Source organism: Talpa occidentalis, unplaced genomic scaffold (assembly GCF_014898055.3).
Source record: "Talpa occidentalis isolate TD23 unplaced genomic scaffold, MPIMG_talOcc4v2.1 talOcc4.5, whole genome shotgun sequence".
Lineage (NCBI taxonomy): Eukaryota > Metazoa > Chordata > Mammalia > Eulipotyphla > Talpidae > Talpa > Talpa occidentalis.
This window is the reverse complement of record NW_023604861.1, coordinates 115,644,356-115,662,733: the sequence shown is the minus strand read 5'-3', so window position 1 is coordinate 115,662,733 and position 18,378 is coordinate 115,644,356. Positions and strand designations below refer to the sequence as shown.

The window sequence follows — 18,378 nt, the reverse complement described above, 5'->3', positions numbered from 1 at the left end:
TGTAGTCTGCAAATATGTCTGATTCTATCACTGTGTGACTGTCTTGCTGTGGTGGAGGGTTTTTTTTTTTTTATATTAAGCTCTAACTCCAGGGGAAAGAGTGTATACAGTTGAACTGAATGTTACCTGAACAATCTTCCCTTTTTCTCACAAGTACTATTCATGTGCTCCTGTGCCATACTTTTGAATTGAGCCTTTCCTATTCCATCTCCCCTCCAGTGTCCTACTTTCCTTCATCTGCCATCCATTGATCTCTGTTTTTAACTTTATATTGCTACTTGCAAGTGATATTGCTGTTTATCTGCTTTTTACCTCTTAACATGTGCTCCCTGGAAAGTGAGGTTCTTCAATCATTAAGCTGCCGTGGTGCTGAAGCAGTGTTGATATGTTAGTGCTTTGGTGAACACCTATAGAACACAGATTGAACATTTTAAACATAGACTGAATATCTTAACATGCAGATTTATGACAGATGCATTTATCTTGCATGCTTATCTTCACTATAAGGACATATTGCATATTATTTAAAACAAATAAAATACTATTTAGAGCAAAGAGGAATGCAAAAATGCATTTGTGTGATTTATTTTTAAAATATTTAAGTTTAATATTCTTATTGAGTTCTTAGATGCTATCAAAATGTATTAACTCTTGAGAATGTTAGCAAAGAATAACTCTTATAATATTATGTTTATGATTTAACTGACAATAATTATGAAAGCACATGTAATAGTATTAAAATGAAAACCCTCAGGAGACATTAATGACTGCTGTAGCATATAATTAAATCCTAGGACAAACTATTCCTGTCAGGAAGGGGTTTGAAAGGAATCATTTGAAGGCAACTAGAGGGGTGCTGCAAATTTTTGTGAACACAAATTGTTCATATTTTACAGTGTTTCAATGTATTCAGAAATAAACATGTTTTACAAAGTTTTAAACTTAAATGATACATAAAGAACATAAAGGGATCATTTGTGGGCATGACTGTGCGAAGGGCTCTGGCAGAAAATAATTGAATATATTTTATTGCCAGCCTTTCTTGTATGAATTCATTTTTATATTATTTTGGATCCCAAACATAGTGTAACAAGAGAAATATGGTTTTCACTGCTATGTCAAAGCAACCACAGTTGCTTGTTATCACTAGAATACACTTATATTGAGTATCAGTTAAAGAATACTTATCTCCTATATACTTGGACAAATGAGTGCTAGAGTTGGGAGAAAACATACTAATGGTAACCATCAGGGTTGCAGTTAACTAAATTGTTACCTACTCTAACTACCCAACTGAGGCTTGAGTCATAACAACAAAGTCCTTATCAAGAACTTGATGTACCAGCGTTTTAAAACCTCTGATGAGAAACAAATTACCTATCTATAAATTCAGTCCTTTCATTTTTAAGCAACTCAATTAGAAATAATCTCTCTTTCATAGAGCTAATATTTGTCTTCCTGTAGATTTTTTCCAGTGATCCTATTCTCTGGCCTTAGGGCCACATGTAACACTGAAAAAAGTAGGATTGCCAAAGGCCACAATTTTTTTTAAAAGCACCACAAAACAGTACTTTTTCTAGACAATGAACAGTCATTTAAATAATGACTGCTCCATTTCAGCCAAACAACAGAAGAAAAAGACAGCTATAACTCCACCCCCTATCTACCAGCAAAGTAGACTGGGGGACTGAGAATTTTACCCTGGTCAGGCTATCAAGGGGTACCCTAATCATCCCCCTAAGGTGGAGCCAGACAAAGCCAGGAAAGGAACCATCTGTGACATCCAACCCTGACAGCCAGTAACAAGCCAGTGACATCTTGGTAACCATGTGTAGGGGCCTGAACTTTCCGACTAGGACAGAATGGTAATGAGGCGCTTCTCATCATCCTTGCAGGGCAGAGTCTGGTGAAATTACTGCACTCTCCAAGCTGACAGAATTGACTACACTAGGAGCAGTAATAAGAAAATCGTTTCTCTCTTAGCATGATATCAAAGAACAAGTGCTACTCACAGTATTAACAACTATCTGCCCCTCAACTCTGGGTATCATACAGACCAAGTGGGGAACCTGAACTTGCACCGCTGAATCAGTTATGAGGCAATAACCCCATTCACCTGCCAGAACTGTGTCAGAAGGAGCATGCGAAAACAAAATATTTAAATGTTTCAGTCATAACAAATGTTTGGGGCAGTATAAATGTCCCAAGATCTATACCTAGGCAAATCATATTCAAACTACACAGAGTAAAGAAAGGATCCTGAATGAAATCAGAGGGAAACTAAAAGCACAATACCTATGGAAACTAATTGATCTAACAAATAGTTTTTTTTTTCACATGGTTGCTTTCCTGATTTTAATTTAACAGTGTCATGAATACTTACTTTTTCAATATATTTATTTTTAATTTTATTTTTATATTCCCCATACAATTGCAATCCCCTTATTTTGACCCCAATCCCTCCTTTCCCTGTCCCCCAACCCCCATAGAGTGTCTCTGGTTCATAGTTGTTTGTTTTGATTTTTTCTTTCTAATAGTTATTCTTTTCCCTGGTCCCTTATTTAGGTTTTCTAGATTCCTGCTGTGAGTGAGACCATCCAGTATTTTTCTTTTTCTTTCTGGCTTATTTTGCTGAGCCTGATCCCTTCCAGCTCCACCCATGCTGCTGCAAATTGCATGTGTTTATCTTCGATTGCTGAGTAATATTCCATTGTGTATATATACCACATCTTCTTGATCCAGTCATCTATTTTTGGGCATTTGGGTTGTTTCCAAAGCTTAGCTATTGTAAATAGTGCTGCTATAAACATAGGGGTGCAGGTGCTCTTTGGGATTGATGTTTCTGTGTCCTTTGGGTAAATACCTAGGAGTGGAATTGCTGGATCATATGGAAGCTCTATCTTTAGTAGGTTGAGGAATCTCCACACAGCTTTCCATAGTGGTTGGACCAGTTTGCACTCCCGCCAGCAGTGCAGGAGAGTTCCTTTTTCTCCACATCCTCACCAACATTTGTTGTTGCTAGTTTTTTTAATATGTGCCATTCTCACTGATGTGAGATGGTATCTCATTGTAGTTTTGATTTGCATTTCCCTGATTGCAGGTGATGTTGAACATTTTTTCATATGCCTGTTGGCCATTCCAACAAATAGTTTATTCAAATAAAAATAGCAAAATATAGTACATGCTTACATATATATTTATGTATATCTGCATAAATACAGTTTACATATATGTTGATGTAAGTGAAATAAATGACAGCAAATGTACAAGGGACAGTAAGGAGAAACGAGGATTACCTTATGATAAGGAACACACATTGACTATGAAATTGTATAGTGTTATTTGAAAGTGTACTTGGATTGGGTGCAGATGTATTGCAAAATCTAGGGAAACCACTAAAAGGTTTTTAAAAATATGCTAACTGGGCCTCCCTGGTGGCTCAGGCGGTTGAGCACAGTGCTGTGAAGCTCTCTGCAGCCTCTGCAGTGCTGGTTCGATCCCCACCAGCCTCGGAGCAACCCACATCGAGAGCAGACCTCTCCTGTCTTGCCCACTGCTCCCCTCAGCAGTGTATTTCAGTCAGTTTGCCTGTTCTGCTACCCGTTCTGTCTCTGGTGAGTCCTCTCACCCTCCCGTACATCTTGCCTGTACCGCGGCTCTTGTATAAATAAAATAAATCTAAAAAAAATAAGTAAAAAATAAAAAATAAAAACATGCTAACCATTTCAACATCACATTGGAAGTCTTTGATAATGCAGAAAGGCAAGAAAAGGAAACAAATCTGTTTATCTTCTTGTGATTCTAAGCCATCTTTTAAAAAATTAAGTTTTTAAAATTGTTTTGAAAATCATCTCGACAAAGTGACAGAAGTTATAATGAAGAATCAAATGGAAAATTTAGAAATAAAGATATAAGAATCAAAATAATGACTCAATGAATGTACTCAATAGCAGAATGGAAAGAAGAATCAATGAACTCAAAATAATAGAAATTATTCCATCAGTGCAACAGAGGGAAAAAGGACTGAAAAAAATTAAACAGTTTCAGGGACAGGTAGGGCTATTACAAAAATATTACTTTTGTATCATCTGAATCTTAGGAGAGGAGCAAAATGGTGGGATTGACAAAATATTAGAGGAAATGATAAACAAAGCTGAGTAACACCAAATAACAGAATCTCAAAGATATTCACAACAAGCCACAGGCTTGTGACACTTCTAAAAATGAAACAAAGTTTTGAAAAAAAAGCTAGAGAGAGATGAGTTTTTACCCCCAGGGGAAGCAATAAGAATAATAGTCAATTTCTAAACAGAGACCAGATGAAAGTGGTACATTTTTCTGCTGAAAAAAAATGAGGTGCCACTTCAGAATTTCCTATTATTCAGAAATTAAATAAATTCTGTATCATTTAGGGATATATGTATCACATCAATATCAAATTCCTGGTTTTGTATAATAGTTAAAAACAGCATGAAAGGCACATGAGAACTATCAGGGCTCTCTTGGCAATGTCTTGTGATTCTATACATATTTCAAAATAAATGTTGTTCCTTTTAGTATATTAGATTCAACTATATGTTTAGTTTTAGTCTGATGGTCACAACCAGTGTAACCACTGGTTGGCAGAAGTCCAATTCCAAATTCACAAATCAGTGTGCTTTTGCATAAGCCTATGCCATATTTTGAAGGGAAGAAGATACAGTGTCTACTTTATCACTAAGACACATAATGAGTGAATAAAGAAGTTGTGGTATAGCCACACAATGGAAAACTCCTGGGCTATAAAAACATGAAATCTAGCCGTTTTCAACAATATAGATAGAACTGGAAGAGTTTATGCTGAGTGAATTAAGTCAGAAGGACAAAGATAAATACCAGATGATTCCACTCACATATGGATATAAAGAAAAAAAGTGTTAGCAGGCTGACTGAAGATCACTTGGACCCCCAAAACTGCCTGCTTTAAATGGGATCTGCCGTCTACTGCATAAAGATAAAACACACTCTTAGGGCATACAATATTCAAGAGAAAAGAAGTTGAATACAATCAGAGTGGAAGAGAGAGAAGAGAAAGAATATAATTAAAATAATTTCCCAGGGCATCCCTGGTGGCACAGGGGGTTAAGTCTCAGCACTGTCAAGGCAGCCATTGCAGTACGAGTTTGATCCCCGGCCAGGTTGCTGACCCACATGGCGCAGCAGACCTCTCCTGTCTTGCCTGCTGCGCCCCTCAGCAGTGTATTTCAGTAGATCTGCCTGTTCGGTTCCCCACTCTGTCTCTGGTGAATCCTCTCACTCCCTGCACCTCTGGCCTGCACCCCAGCTCTCATATGCATAAATAAATAAAATAAATCTAAAATGAAATAAAATAGTTTCCCCATAAAACACCCAAAGTTCCCCATTCCTTCGTGGGAAAATGGCTTGCCACAAGTCTAAGGCACCTTCTGGTGGGAACCCTCAGGAAAAGGCCAGAAGGGGGTCAGGCAAGTCTGGAAGGAAAAGAGAAAAATCAAAATACGTCCAGATAAAGGCTGCCATTGTCAGCCTCCCCACAGGTCTCTCACCCATGTCTCTTTCAAGTGTTTCCTTCCAGGGTGCCAAGTCCCTGGTTCAAGTCCAGGGCCAAGTAGCAAGCGTGGCTGCTTCTTCACACGTCTCTGTTCCTGCTGCTCTAGCAGACTTCTCCCTCCTTCCTTTCTCCCCATCTTTTCTAGCTTCTCCTGCTCAGCTCCACCCTTCCTTGGGTGGGGCAGGAACCTGGAACCTCCCCTTTCTGTTACTAAAGTATCAGTCAAAACTAAACCAAAACAAACCCTAGAATTATGACTGCAGAATTCAGACTACTAGCCTGGGAGGGTGGGGGTGGAGAGAAAGACGGGGACTGGCTGTGGGGATGGGATGTTCTGTGGTCTATGGTGCAGGATTATCAGTGCTTTGGTGGGTATAAAGTAAAACAGGAAATTAGCACAATGGCTGCGGTCCTGACATCTCCCATCCCATATTTCTGAAAAACAGCTGTGCACATTTCAGAACAAAGTGACTCAAACCCTATTAGGTTATCTCACCCCAGGTGTCACCAGTTGTAAAGCCTCTCCAATCTTATCTAACAGGAGGTTAGGGGTCCGGTGCTTTTGATAAACAAAATCAGCCAAATCTCATTATGCCAATCTGTAAATTTCTGCCCTTTTTGTTAAACAAAACTGGCCCAAACTCTTCTCCATCTGCAAATTCCTGCCCCTTTTGCTAAGCAAAAGTTGCCAAAACCCATTCAGGATAGGAGGCCCTCTCCCCTCAAACTAAGTATTTATATTAGCAGCCTTTAGACCCAAGGCAAGATTCTCCTCTGACTCTGCCAGCATTCTCCCTGGAATGCGTCCTCTCGCCTATAAAAAAAGCTTCATTTCTAACTCACCTACACTGATTCCCATGTGAATTCTTTCCTGAGTAGGAGAACCCCGGGGACCCTCAGCATCCCCGGGCCTCAGAAGGTATAGAATGGAAACATACATGGTAAACCAATGCTACTTCAATTAAAAAAAAAAGTGTTGACCAATAAGATAAGCTCATGACATTTACAGCAACATGCATGGAGCTGGAAGGGATTATGCTCTGTGAAATAAGTCAGAAGGCAAAAATACTGGATGGTATCACTTATAGGAGCAATGTGGGGGAACCAAATAAGAGACCAGGAAAAAAGAGAAAGAAAAAAAAAACTAGCAGGAAATGATAAATCAGAGATTCAGGGGGGAAGGAGAGTGAAAGGGATTAAAACAGGGGTGGAAAGAGCAGGTGTCGGTTCACGGATGTCTTGGTGAGAATTCTGTGGGGACGACACCAGAGTGGAAAAATCAAACATTGTACAAAAATGAACAATGATGTAAAATGTGTGTGTGTGCGCATGCACATATATATTTGTTATATATATATATATACATAACAAATAAATAACATAAAAAATGTTAACCAATATATAAAGTTTAGAAAGCGTGAGACAAGAATGGACCCACAGCCATTCATTTTTAAGAACCCAAGTTGTCAGAGGGAGATCTTTCCACATATTTACATAGTCTTTATCTATGTAATTCCATTGTATCTCAGAAGACTCTATATTGATCTATATCTACATCTATAAATCTCTAATTATATAAGGCCTCTGTCTATATATGCATATATGTATACACACGTATATGAAAATATTCTAAAAGCTGTAAATTCTCATGTTCAAATTATAAAAATCACTCCTAGCAACTACTGGTTTTCACTTTTATAAAATGTTTATTTGGAAATCAAATGCTAATCTTCATTTTTTTTGGTTCATTATCTTTAATTTTTTCCAATTATGTTTATTGAGGTAAAGTGTTTTATATCCTTGTATCTGCTTTGGGGTTTACAGATGTAAATTCTACAAACGTATATTTTCATACCATGCCCAAGTTAATTACATTTTTAAGAGAGTTTAGCTTTGAAATAGCCTAGCTATTCCCAACCTGATCATTTTAGAAGATAATAATATTTAGTGTAAGTTTAGCTCTAAAATTGCATAAGTTGATTTTTAATAATGCAGTGCTTAATGTTACCCCAGGCAGTGTTGATATATCACAGCCATTTCCAGAGAGCGGTGGTGAAGTGCTGTACAGCTGTGGTGGCCTCTCTACAGGCCACAAGAGTGCCTCTTAAAACCACTTTATATTGAGAGGTGGTCCCCCAAGTCACCAACAACAGATTTTTAAAGTAACTCTTGGAGAGACTACGCATCAAGGAAATACCAGAGGCAAAGTGGAATCACAAAAGAGCTTTTAATGGGAAAGGGGTTTCTCTGTGTTAAAAATCTCAGTTGGGAAACTGGCAAATGTAAAGAAATGCTTTTCTGACATTGGCTGTGCTTGCTAACATCAAATGTTGGCGTACTTGATGGATCGGGGTCATAGCTAATTGCCTTGTAAAGCTGTAACTGAATCAAGAACCTCAGGGACCTGATTAAGTTCAAATACATGAATGAAGTGCCTCATGTAGATGTTAGTACACTTGTTGCTACTGCGGCAGAGTCCAGTGGAAGAAAATATAACTCAGATTACATTCTGATTTAATGAAGTGGAAGAAACAATTGGTACATCTATTTTAAAATGTTTTGGAGAATGCTATATATTTTAATCATCAGTTAGAAGTAATGGCAAATAGCTAATGGGAACCTACTGAATTTTTAAAGACAGTCCATGAATAAAGCATTTTTGACTGATATACACTTATTTTTAGCAATTGTATAGAGAGATCTTTAAAGTAGATTAAAGGGTTGACTGATGAGATTGGCTGGCATTAAGGAGAGAGAGTTTGAGGGGTTTTACACTAAGATACTGTAAGAGTTTTATAGGGTTTCATAGGCTCCACCTAGACTACTTTATTTATTATCAATATTGACAGAAAAATTCCATTATCACCACACTATCTCAAGGGTTATAGGACCCTGACAATTTCAGCAGTCTAACAATTAACAGCTGCACAGCAGTTATATTTATATAAATATTATATTGATATTACAAGTTATATAAATATGAAAAGAGTAAGCAGAAATAGCACAAATACAGAATTTATATTCAGGTAAACAAGAAAATCTACTGGGTTGACGATTAGGGACAAACAGCAGAAAAATACAAAGATTCAATAGGAAGTACACTGAAACATAGTGGAAACGGAGCTACCTGGGACCTGCTTTGCTTTCAAACATGGTTGCAATTGAAGTCATCTTATGAAGGTCCACTTAGACAGTGGTATAAAACCAGTGTTGTGTTGACATCATATTTGAACAAAACAAAACATGTATCTTTTCTGATAACGCTACTGAACTTTCATTTCAAAAGCACACAATAATGCTTTCCAGTAAAAAATTGACCAAGATATTTACGTAAGGCTAAGAAGAGACTAAAACTAAGGAGATAAGATTCAAATTTATGGGGTCTCCCTGATGACTTAGGAGTTAAATCTCAGCATTATCACCAAGACAGCCTGAGTTCAATCCCTGGCGAGGGAGCTAACCCACATATGGCGCAGCTTCCCTTAGCAGTGTATTTCAGTAGATCTGCCTGTTCTGCTCTCCACTCTGTCTCTGATGAATCCTCTCCCACCTCTGGCCTACACCCCAGTTATTCTATGCAGAAATAAATAAATAAATCTTAAAAAAAAGATTAAATTTTGCGTTTGTTGGTAGGGGGAAAAAGCACTGTAGAGCATACTATGGCTAAATTTAAGAGTTAGATACAAAAACAGTGACAAATATTATGTTCAGAGGAAATGGAGGATCAAAGGATTTCTTATGAAATGACATTTTGACAGTCACCTGAATCATTGGTGGGGTATGCTTTATGGAAGAGAACATTTTGTATGTCAGCAATTAATTTGGTTTATATTTATATGGAACCACTGATACACAAAGTCCAGATCAATTCACAATGTATGTATAGTGCCTACATGGCATAAACATAGTATTCAGTGGAATTTTATTCCCTCTATTAGAGAAAAAACTAGTTCTACCCAGGAAACTCACTTTGTAAATGGGACTGGAAAAATTGTGTGGGGAGCTTCACTTATGCAATGCTATAGAGCTTACACACAATTGAAAGAGGCAAATCCTTCATATGCTATGATTTTTCTTAAATAAGTTTTTTTAGATCCTTACCTTCATGCCTGGTACAGAAAAATATTACGTTTTTCTCTCCCTCTCTCTGGATTACCATTCATTATTTTAATTGTTCTGACCCTTGGTTGGCCCTTTCTACACAGAAATATGCCTTCTAATTCTAAGATATATACTTGAAATTTTTGATTGTTTTTCTCAATAATGACATACATATATTGTTAGTTAGGATATCATTAATTAGAATAAATAATACATAATAAGGAAAATCAATTGGAACCTGAACTGTACCACAAGCTATATTATTACAAAGCAAGATATAGATTTCTTGGTGGAACTATAATAATCACTTCCTTTCTTCAGTGCGAAAGGAATATTAATTTTAGAAATATTGCTAGCATCTTTCAAAACAGCATCTAAAATCAATGGCCTATAAGCTATACTGAAAGAATATTAGCCACTCTTACCTTTTCATACTCTGGTCTCTGAAAGTTGTAAGTTTGAGAAGCATAGCAATACCAGTGTTTCAGTTTGTTCAGGGATTATAATGACCTTTAATGAAAAGCAAGTATTGTTTTGCCTCTGACTTGTGGCAAGAATTAAGTCTGAATTTAAATAGCAACTATTTCTCATTAAGAATGTTCCCAGCAGCAAATTTAACATAGGTATGTGATGGTCCTAACCTCAGATGTAAATTAAATTCTTATCTAATTCCTGATGTGACCAGCAAGTATATGTCATAGAGTTACTGAATCATAACAAGGAGTTCTAACAAGGCCCTTGACTGAGTCCTATATTTTGCACTGTTTAAACAGAGGATTAAGCCCTCCATCTGTGAGTGGCATCGATAATAGCACACCTGACTGGCTACTTACTCCTAAATCATGAAAATTCTCTCACTTTTTTTCTCATCAATCTCACTAATATTCTGTTTAAGAAGCAAAAGATGCAAATATTGCTCATTTCATGGTTTGAAAAAATACACTAAAATGTAATTAAGATAGGAACTCTAAGTATCCCTAAGATAATTTGAGATTTAGAAATTATTCTGTTAATTTTGTCACTGACATACACAATAAAACTTTCAGACCAAATTACAGCCCCCAAAAGAGCCTCTTTCTCTGACATCCCTGAATAGAACTCAAAGGTTCTACTATAGATTTGAAAAGTTCCTGCTTTGAGTAACTCAAAGGTTCCACTATAGATCTGAAATGTTCCTGCTGGAACCCAGTACTTGCAGTAAAGTTGGGAAATAATGGGCAGGATACTCCTAAGTGCTCCCATCTTTCCCCACAAAGATGAGGCAAAATTCAGCATTTCAGAGTACCTTAATAAATTTTAATCTCAATGTTCGACCAATCTGTAGCATTAAATTTACAAAATTCAATAAATTATATTTCAACATCAGAAAAAGTAAAAGGCGTTGTTCTCCATCCCCTTCCCCTAATAGCAGGGGGATTATTTGTGGTCTGGTTTTTTTGAAGCAGCACACTGTGGGGTTTTGTCCTTTGTTCTTTTTTTGTGGAGTGGACACTGTCTCTAATAAACAATTAGAAATGGCTCCTGCACAGCTTTACTGCCTTAAGAATTTGTTCTTCTGACTCTGTTTAACCAGAAGGGAGCGCTGCAGAGCATCTGGGACACAGGGAAGTATATCTTTTGCTATTACATGTGATGAATGGTCTCCAGCTTTTGTAGGCATGAGAATATTAGCAAGAAGAATATTTGAAATTTAGAGCTTCCACACAGGCCTTTTTGTGGGCCTACAATAATTGAGATGGGGTATTCCAGGTTACAATCATAACATGTATTTAAATGCTGGAGCTAATGACTAACAATCTCGTGAATGCATATTCTTTTTAGAAGTGTTTGGTGTGTATTGCTTTGGATAACAATAGGCTGGCAAGATTGAGAAAGCAAAGTGACAAATAGAGAGGGACTTCTCTTTCTCCTAACTCTTCCACTATGTCTCAGTGATGAAGGAGGTCTGTCTTTTATTACTACCTTTGTCCCCTTTGGAAGTCTAAGGGCAAAGAGCTTTAAGGGCAGGTGGACCAGAGTTCATATTTTGGAGGTTTGAAACACTTACCTAACTCCTCTGAGTGTGTTTATCACAAGATTGAGACATAAATTAACATGAAAATTCTAGTAGTGCATTATAAGATAATGTAGGGAAAGAGATTTTAGAAGATGCTCAACAAACAGTGAATTTTAAAAGGCAAGAATGCAGGATGACAGGGTGCAAAAGGCACTGGCCTGGGAGTCAGAGGAGGGCCCCCTTTGCTTTGATCAACTCTGATACTGCATGTGGATCACTTTACATCTCTGGTTTTAATTTCTCTTTTAATTAAGGAATTTAGGTGGTAATGAAGAGAGACCCATCTAAACTGGTTCAAGCACACAGGAGTAATTGCTATGCCTTTTTCTCTGAAGAGTGATAGATACTGTTGTAACCTTAAGTTGATCTCGTATTACAGAAGCTACAGTTCGCATGGCTCATACTCATAAATAGAAACACTTACTGTCATCCCAGGGCAAGAAATGTAATATAGCCAAGGCTTTTATGGGGCTGGAATTGAGAAAGTGAGAAAGTGGGGTAATTTCTCTTCATTGTAGCTATTATGACGTCTGCCTCATCTCCATTTCTCTTTAAGCTTTTACTTCATTCATCTCCCCATTTTCTCTTCTAGACTACGTTTCGTCCCTTACTCCTGATGAGCATGGCTACTTCATTACCATACTTACTGCTCCATTACCATCGTGACATTTCACTATTACCCACAAGCATCAACTGATAATATTGCCAGTTGTCTCTTTGATCAAATTATTGGAGGACAAAGAATGGTTTATTCGACCTTATGAACTGGTTCCCCTTAAGTCTGTTGTCAATCTTTAAACGACTATTGGGAAAATGAAGTTACAAGTGTGTAATATAGTGGTTTGTCCTACAGATGGACTGAATTAAGCAAAAAGGAACATTCGAATGCAAACGCTCATGTCTAAAACATTTTCTTCATTTAATGAAGCAGAGCCTTTATTGTCTAACACTATTTATTGCATGGCAAACCCCATTAAATTACATTGGCTTTGTTGTTCTGCTTCTGCTGCTGAAACTTTGTTTCACTACGTAATTCCAAACTTACAAGTCACATGGTACCCTAATATAATCACCTTGAAAAGAATAAAGCACAATGCATAGGGTTAAGTTTCATTTAAACTATCAGCCAATTAAACTGGCTTTCTAACTATCAGCCAATTAATTGGCTTTCTAACCACTGTTACTACTTGGCGTTTCCTTCCAGAATCTTCTCTATGTTTTTTCATACATATGTCTGACCTGGGGGTATGGAGGAGTACAGATCTGAAATTATTTCTAAAAAATGGCACTAAATGTTTGACAATTTGTGTTCTTCACACAAGATGTCTTGAAGATTTTCATCTCAAAAAATAGACATATAGACCTTTGTCAAATGGATAGACACATAATTTGTTTACAATTTAAATGATGGTACAAATAATCTTCCTAAAGAAGCTTCTTTATGTCATGAGCAAGACCTTCTTTACAGTACTATTCTCTTAAGAGTGAAATGAATATATTTTTGGGTATATGAAATCTTCAAATATGGTGGATATTGCCATTTTGATCTTAAACATGGTGGTATCAGTTTACACTCCCTACAGCAGAAGTTTCTGTGGCAGGAAGGAAATACCTCCACTACTAGTAATTCTAGCCAAATTGTACTGAGATTTACACACGTGCCAGATGGCCATGTCAGTTTTTTTAAGAGACTATCTGTATGCTGTACTGTCTGTGACTTTTGTAAGTAGTGGGCTTTTTCCTAAAAGGAGCCTTTTCTTTTACAACACACGTCATTTGAGACATAGGAAGAAATATGCTGAATGATAAATGCATATGGCTAATTAGAGCATGTCCCCAATGCCTTTTCCAGACACTATGAGTAATCATGTGACCACAAACACTCATAGGTACCAATTTTATTATGTCATTTCTTTTGATTTTTGTGATGTGTACTGATAAGTTTCACAGGTTAAGATATTTCCTTGATTTCGTAAATGTCAAATGAAATTAATTTCATCAGAGCCATTGCACAACTTCCTTATTAAACACTCATATTCAATTGCATCATGGAAAAGCGTACCAGAACAGAAGAGCAAAGAATCACTGTACATCTCTACAATGTAAGAAGAGAGGTCTTCACAAAGGGTAATGAGTGCAGCTGTGGTATTTAAATATCAACAGCAAGTGGGCCTCCCTGATGATGCAAGGGGTTAAGACACAATTTATGAAGCTATCCACAACCACTGAAGCACCAGTTTGATCCCCAGCCAGGAGCTACCCACATGGCACAGCAGACCTCTCCTGACTCACCCACTGCTCCCCTCAGCAGTGTATTTCGGTCATTCTGCCTGTTCTGTCCCCCACTGTGTCTCTGGTGAATTCTCTCACCCCCATACCTATGGCCTGTACCCCAGTTCTTGTATGCATAAATAAACAAATCTTTAAAAAAAATAAATATCAACAGCAAGAGCAACAACAGGAGTGACTTATTGTGCTTTTCAAAAAAACCACAAATGCCCCTGTGCACATGAATTCCAGAAATCGGTGGCTAGATAAGTAAACAAGAATGCTTTAAAGCCATTTTACACACACAATTTACTTTCAATATCAAGATAGTATTGTATTCAGGGGCCCATAAGTATTAATTGAAGCAATGGTATTTACTGTCACTCTTATGCTAAATTGTACATTTATTATCATTAGTTGCAGAGGATGTAAACAGGCTAGCAATGAGTGATAATAGTCACTAAAACCATTTCTTTCATTTAGGCATGAAATTGTCACTTTTCTGGGTCCTGGTCAAGACAGAGTTGAATAATGCATGATTTCTGCCTTTATGAAACTTGCATTCTGATGCATGACAGATTTTATAGAAATGTATAGTGCAATATTGGTTAGATAAAAGGGAAAGAGCAGGGCAAGAGAAGAGAGAAAAATGAAGAAAAGACATCAATTTATGAGATTGGACCATTTTATATAAAGGGAACAAAGGATTCATACGAAGAAAATGGGGGACGTGAAGATGAAGCTAAAATGGTTGGCAATAGCCTTATCATGGAGGATTTGTGTACTCTGATACAACTTTTATTCTAAAAACCACAGTGAAACTCAGAACAGGAACTCTTAATATTACCACTGTATATTATTTCTCTTTATAATTGAAGGAAATATTAAATATAAGTTTATTGATATTTGAAAATAAAGAGGCAATGTATTTCACATTCAAATCTTAGTCCCCTGATTTCTAAGTAGCTCTGATTGAGGAACATATAGGAAGATCTGCAATAAATCAAATTACCAGGGACAAAATCAAGATGATAATAGTCTGCAATTGTATCATTTTCTAAAAGTATATAAAGAAGTGGAGAGAAGTGGAGAATTTCAAAACATTGACTTAACCCAAAGCTGGAGTTTCAATTGATTGTATAATGAGAAATAGTAATTAGCAACTGAATGAACAATGGCAAGAGAGTGATTAAGTTGAATGTCTATGGGGTACTTTGTTAGATAAAGGGACATTAGTCTGTAGTTTCAGTTTTCTCTTTTGTTACTGTTTTTGTGTGGTTGTGGTAACAAGGCAATTGAACTATATTGGGAAGTGTTCCTGTCTCTTAAAAAAAAAAGAAACTGTGTGTCATTGTCATTAATTCATCTTTGAATGTTTTGTAGAAAAGCCAGTGAAACCATCTGGCCATGGAGATTTCTCTTGGGGACTACCATCAGTTACTTCAAGAAAGAACAGTTATCTGGATTTGTTTTGTGGAGTTGATAATTAATTTAACTTCTACATATGAAATCTTTCAACCAGGATTTATATTTCCAAGCTTACTCAGCATTCCTAAGACACTATGTATCACCAATTACTTCAAATTTGTGATGTTCTGTGTCAAATTGGCTTCCATCTTATTGGTTTCTTCCAAGGAAACACTCAAACCAAAACAATAACAAACTAGAAATCTGACTACACAATTGAGGTTACCAGAGGGGTAGAGAAAAGGAGGAGCACAAACTGGGGAGTGGGTACAGTGGACTAAAGGTAGAGGACTTTCAGTGCCTTGATGATACATAGTGTTGTAAACCAAAGTTATCTCAATTTTAAAAAATGAAGAACTTCTGTGGGGAAACATTTGGGCATTTGAGAACTCTTAATTCTTCACTTAAAAATATATATATATTTAATGTCTATCTATAAATCATATATATTAAATCACCAGTTTCTGTGTATCCTTTAACCTCACTAATTATAGCTAAATACCAAGTAAATACCAAGGAACACAACTGTAACCTTTATTAACAAATCCTCCAGTTTCTAAACCAAACACCAACCATTATAGTACTATATAGAATGCTTCATTTCCCCTAAAAATTCTGTGTTCTTCTTCTTATCCTCTCTCCCCCAATATCTGACAAACACTGATTTTTTTTCTTACTTTTCAATATTTTTGCCTTTTCCAAAATGTCATAGTTAGAATCATATAGTGTCTGGCATTTTCACTTTTCACATTGGCTTTTGTCTGATAACATGCATTTAATTTTCTCCATGTTTATTCATGGTTGATAATTTCTTTTTTAAAATTGAATATTCTCTTGTCTGGGTATATCACAATTTACTCACTTACCTACAGAAGGGCATTTTATTTTTATTTTTATTTTTTTTTTTAATAAATTTTATTGTTATATTCCCCATACAATTGCAGCCCCCCCATTCTGACCCCAATCCCTCCCCTCCCACCCCCGCCCCCCTAAAAGTGTCTCTGGTTCATAGTTTTTTGTTGATTTTGATTTTCACTTTCTTATAGTTATTCATTTTCCTGGTCCCTTATTTAAGTTTTCTAGATTCCTGCTATGAGTGAGACCATCTGGTATTTTTCTTTTTCTTTTTGGCTTATTTCGCTGAGCATGATCCTTCCAGCGCCATCCATGTTGCTGCAAATTGCATGTGTTTATCTTTTTTGAATGCTGAGTAATATTCCATGGTATATATGTACCACATCTTCTTGATCCAGTCATCTATTTTTGGGCATTTGGGTTGTTTCCAAAGCTTAGCTATTGTAAACAGTGCTGCTATAAACATAGGGGTGCAGGTGTTCTTTGGAATTGATGTTTCTGTGTCCTTTGGGTAAATACCTAGGAGTGGAATTGCTGGATCATATGGAAGCTCTATGTTTAGTAGGTCCAGAAATCTCCATACAGCTTTCCACAGTGGTTGGACCAGTTTGCACTCCCACCAACAGTGCAGAAGAGTTCCTTTTTCTCCACACCCTCGCCAACATTTGTTGTTGCTAGTTTTTTTAATATGTGCCATTCTCACTGGTGTAAGATGGTATCTCATGGTAGTTTTGATTTGCATTTCCCTGATGACAAGTGATGTTGAACATTTTTTCATATGCCTGTTGGCCATTTGCATTTCCTCTTCAGAGAAGTTTCTTTTAAGCTCTTCTGCCCATTTTTTGACTGGATTATTTTCTTTGTTGTTGTTGAGTCTCATCAGCTCTTTGCAGATTTTTGTGATCAGTCCTTTATCATTAGTGTTGGGTGCAAAAATGTTCTCCCAGTTGGTGGGGTTTCTCTTTTTTTTGTTATTGTCTCTTTTGCTGTGCAAAAGCTCTTTAATTTGATGTAGTCCCAGCTGTTTATCTTTGCCTTCACTATCACTGCTTTGGGTGATGTGTCTGTAAAGATGTCTTTGATGTGCAAATCACGTAGTGTTTCGCCTATATTTCCTTCTATATATTTTATGGTTTCAGGTCTTATGTCTAGATCTTTAATCCATTTTGAGTTGATTTTTGTGTATGGTGTGAGGTGGTGGTCAAGCTTCATTCTTTTGCATGTAGCGACCCAGTTTTCCCAGCACCATTTATTGAACAAACTTTCTTTGCTCCAATGCATAGTCTTTGCTCCTTTGTCAAAGATTAGTTGACCATAAATCTGTGGGTTTATTTCTGGATTTTCTATTCGATTCCATTGGTCTGTATGTCTGTTCTTGTTCCAATACCATGCAGTTTTGATGATTATGGCTTTGTAGTATAGTTTGAAGTCTGGGAGTCTGATGCCTCCATTCCCTTCTTTTTTTTTCAGGAGAGCTTTGGCTATTCGGGGTTTTTGGTGATTCCATATGAATTTCATCAATAATTGTTCTATTTCTTTGAAGAATGACATTGAAATTTTGATTGGAATAGCATTGAATCTGTATATTGCTTTTGGTAGGATGGCCATTTTAATAATGTTTATTCTTCCAATCCATGAGCAGGGGACATCTCTCCATTTCTTTGTGTCTTCTTCTATTTCTTTTAACAGTGTTTTATAGTTTTCTTTGTATAGGTCCTTTACCTCTTTTGTTAGATTTATTCCCAAATATTTGATTTTTTTTGTTTCAATAACAAAAGGGATGGTCTTTTTGATTTCTTCTTCTTCAGATTTATTGTTTGTGTATAGGAAGGCTACTGACTTTTGCGTGTTGATTTTGTATCCTGCCACTTTACTGAACTGATTGATGAGTTGAATTAGCTTTTCTGTGGAGTTTTTGGGGTTCTCTATGTATAATATCATATCGTCTGCAAATAGTGATAGTTTGACTTCTTCTTTTCCTATTTGGATTCCTTGGATGTCTTTCTCTTGTCTTATTGCCCTGGCTAGGACTTCCAGTATTATATTGAAAAGCAATGGTGAG

At 36.7% G+C, this 18,378-nt stretch overlaps 1 protein-coding gene across 2 annotated transcripts in view; it reads right to left on the bottom strand.

Moving 5' to 3' along the window:
* SLC8A1 (solute carrier family 8 member A1) overlaps window positions 1–18,378 on the bottom strand; it is a 664,135-nt gene that overhangs the window by 577,191 nt on the left and 68,566 nt on the right. For both annotated transcript variants that reach the window (XM_054701171.1, XM_054701172.1), the window contains exon 6: window positions 313–407. The gene's annotated coding sequence lies outside the window, so the exon portion shown is untranslated. The remainder of the gene's footprint in view (window positions 1–312; window positions 408–18,378) is intronic.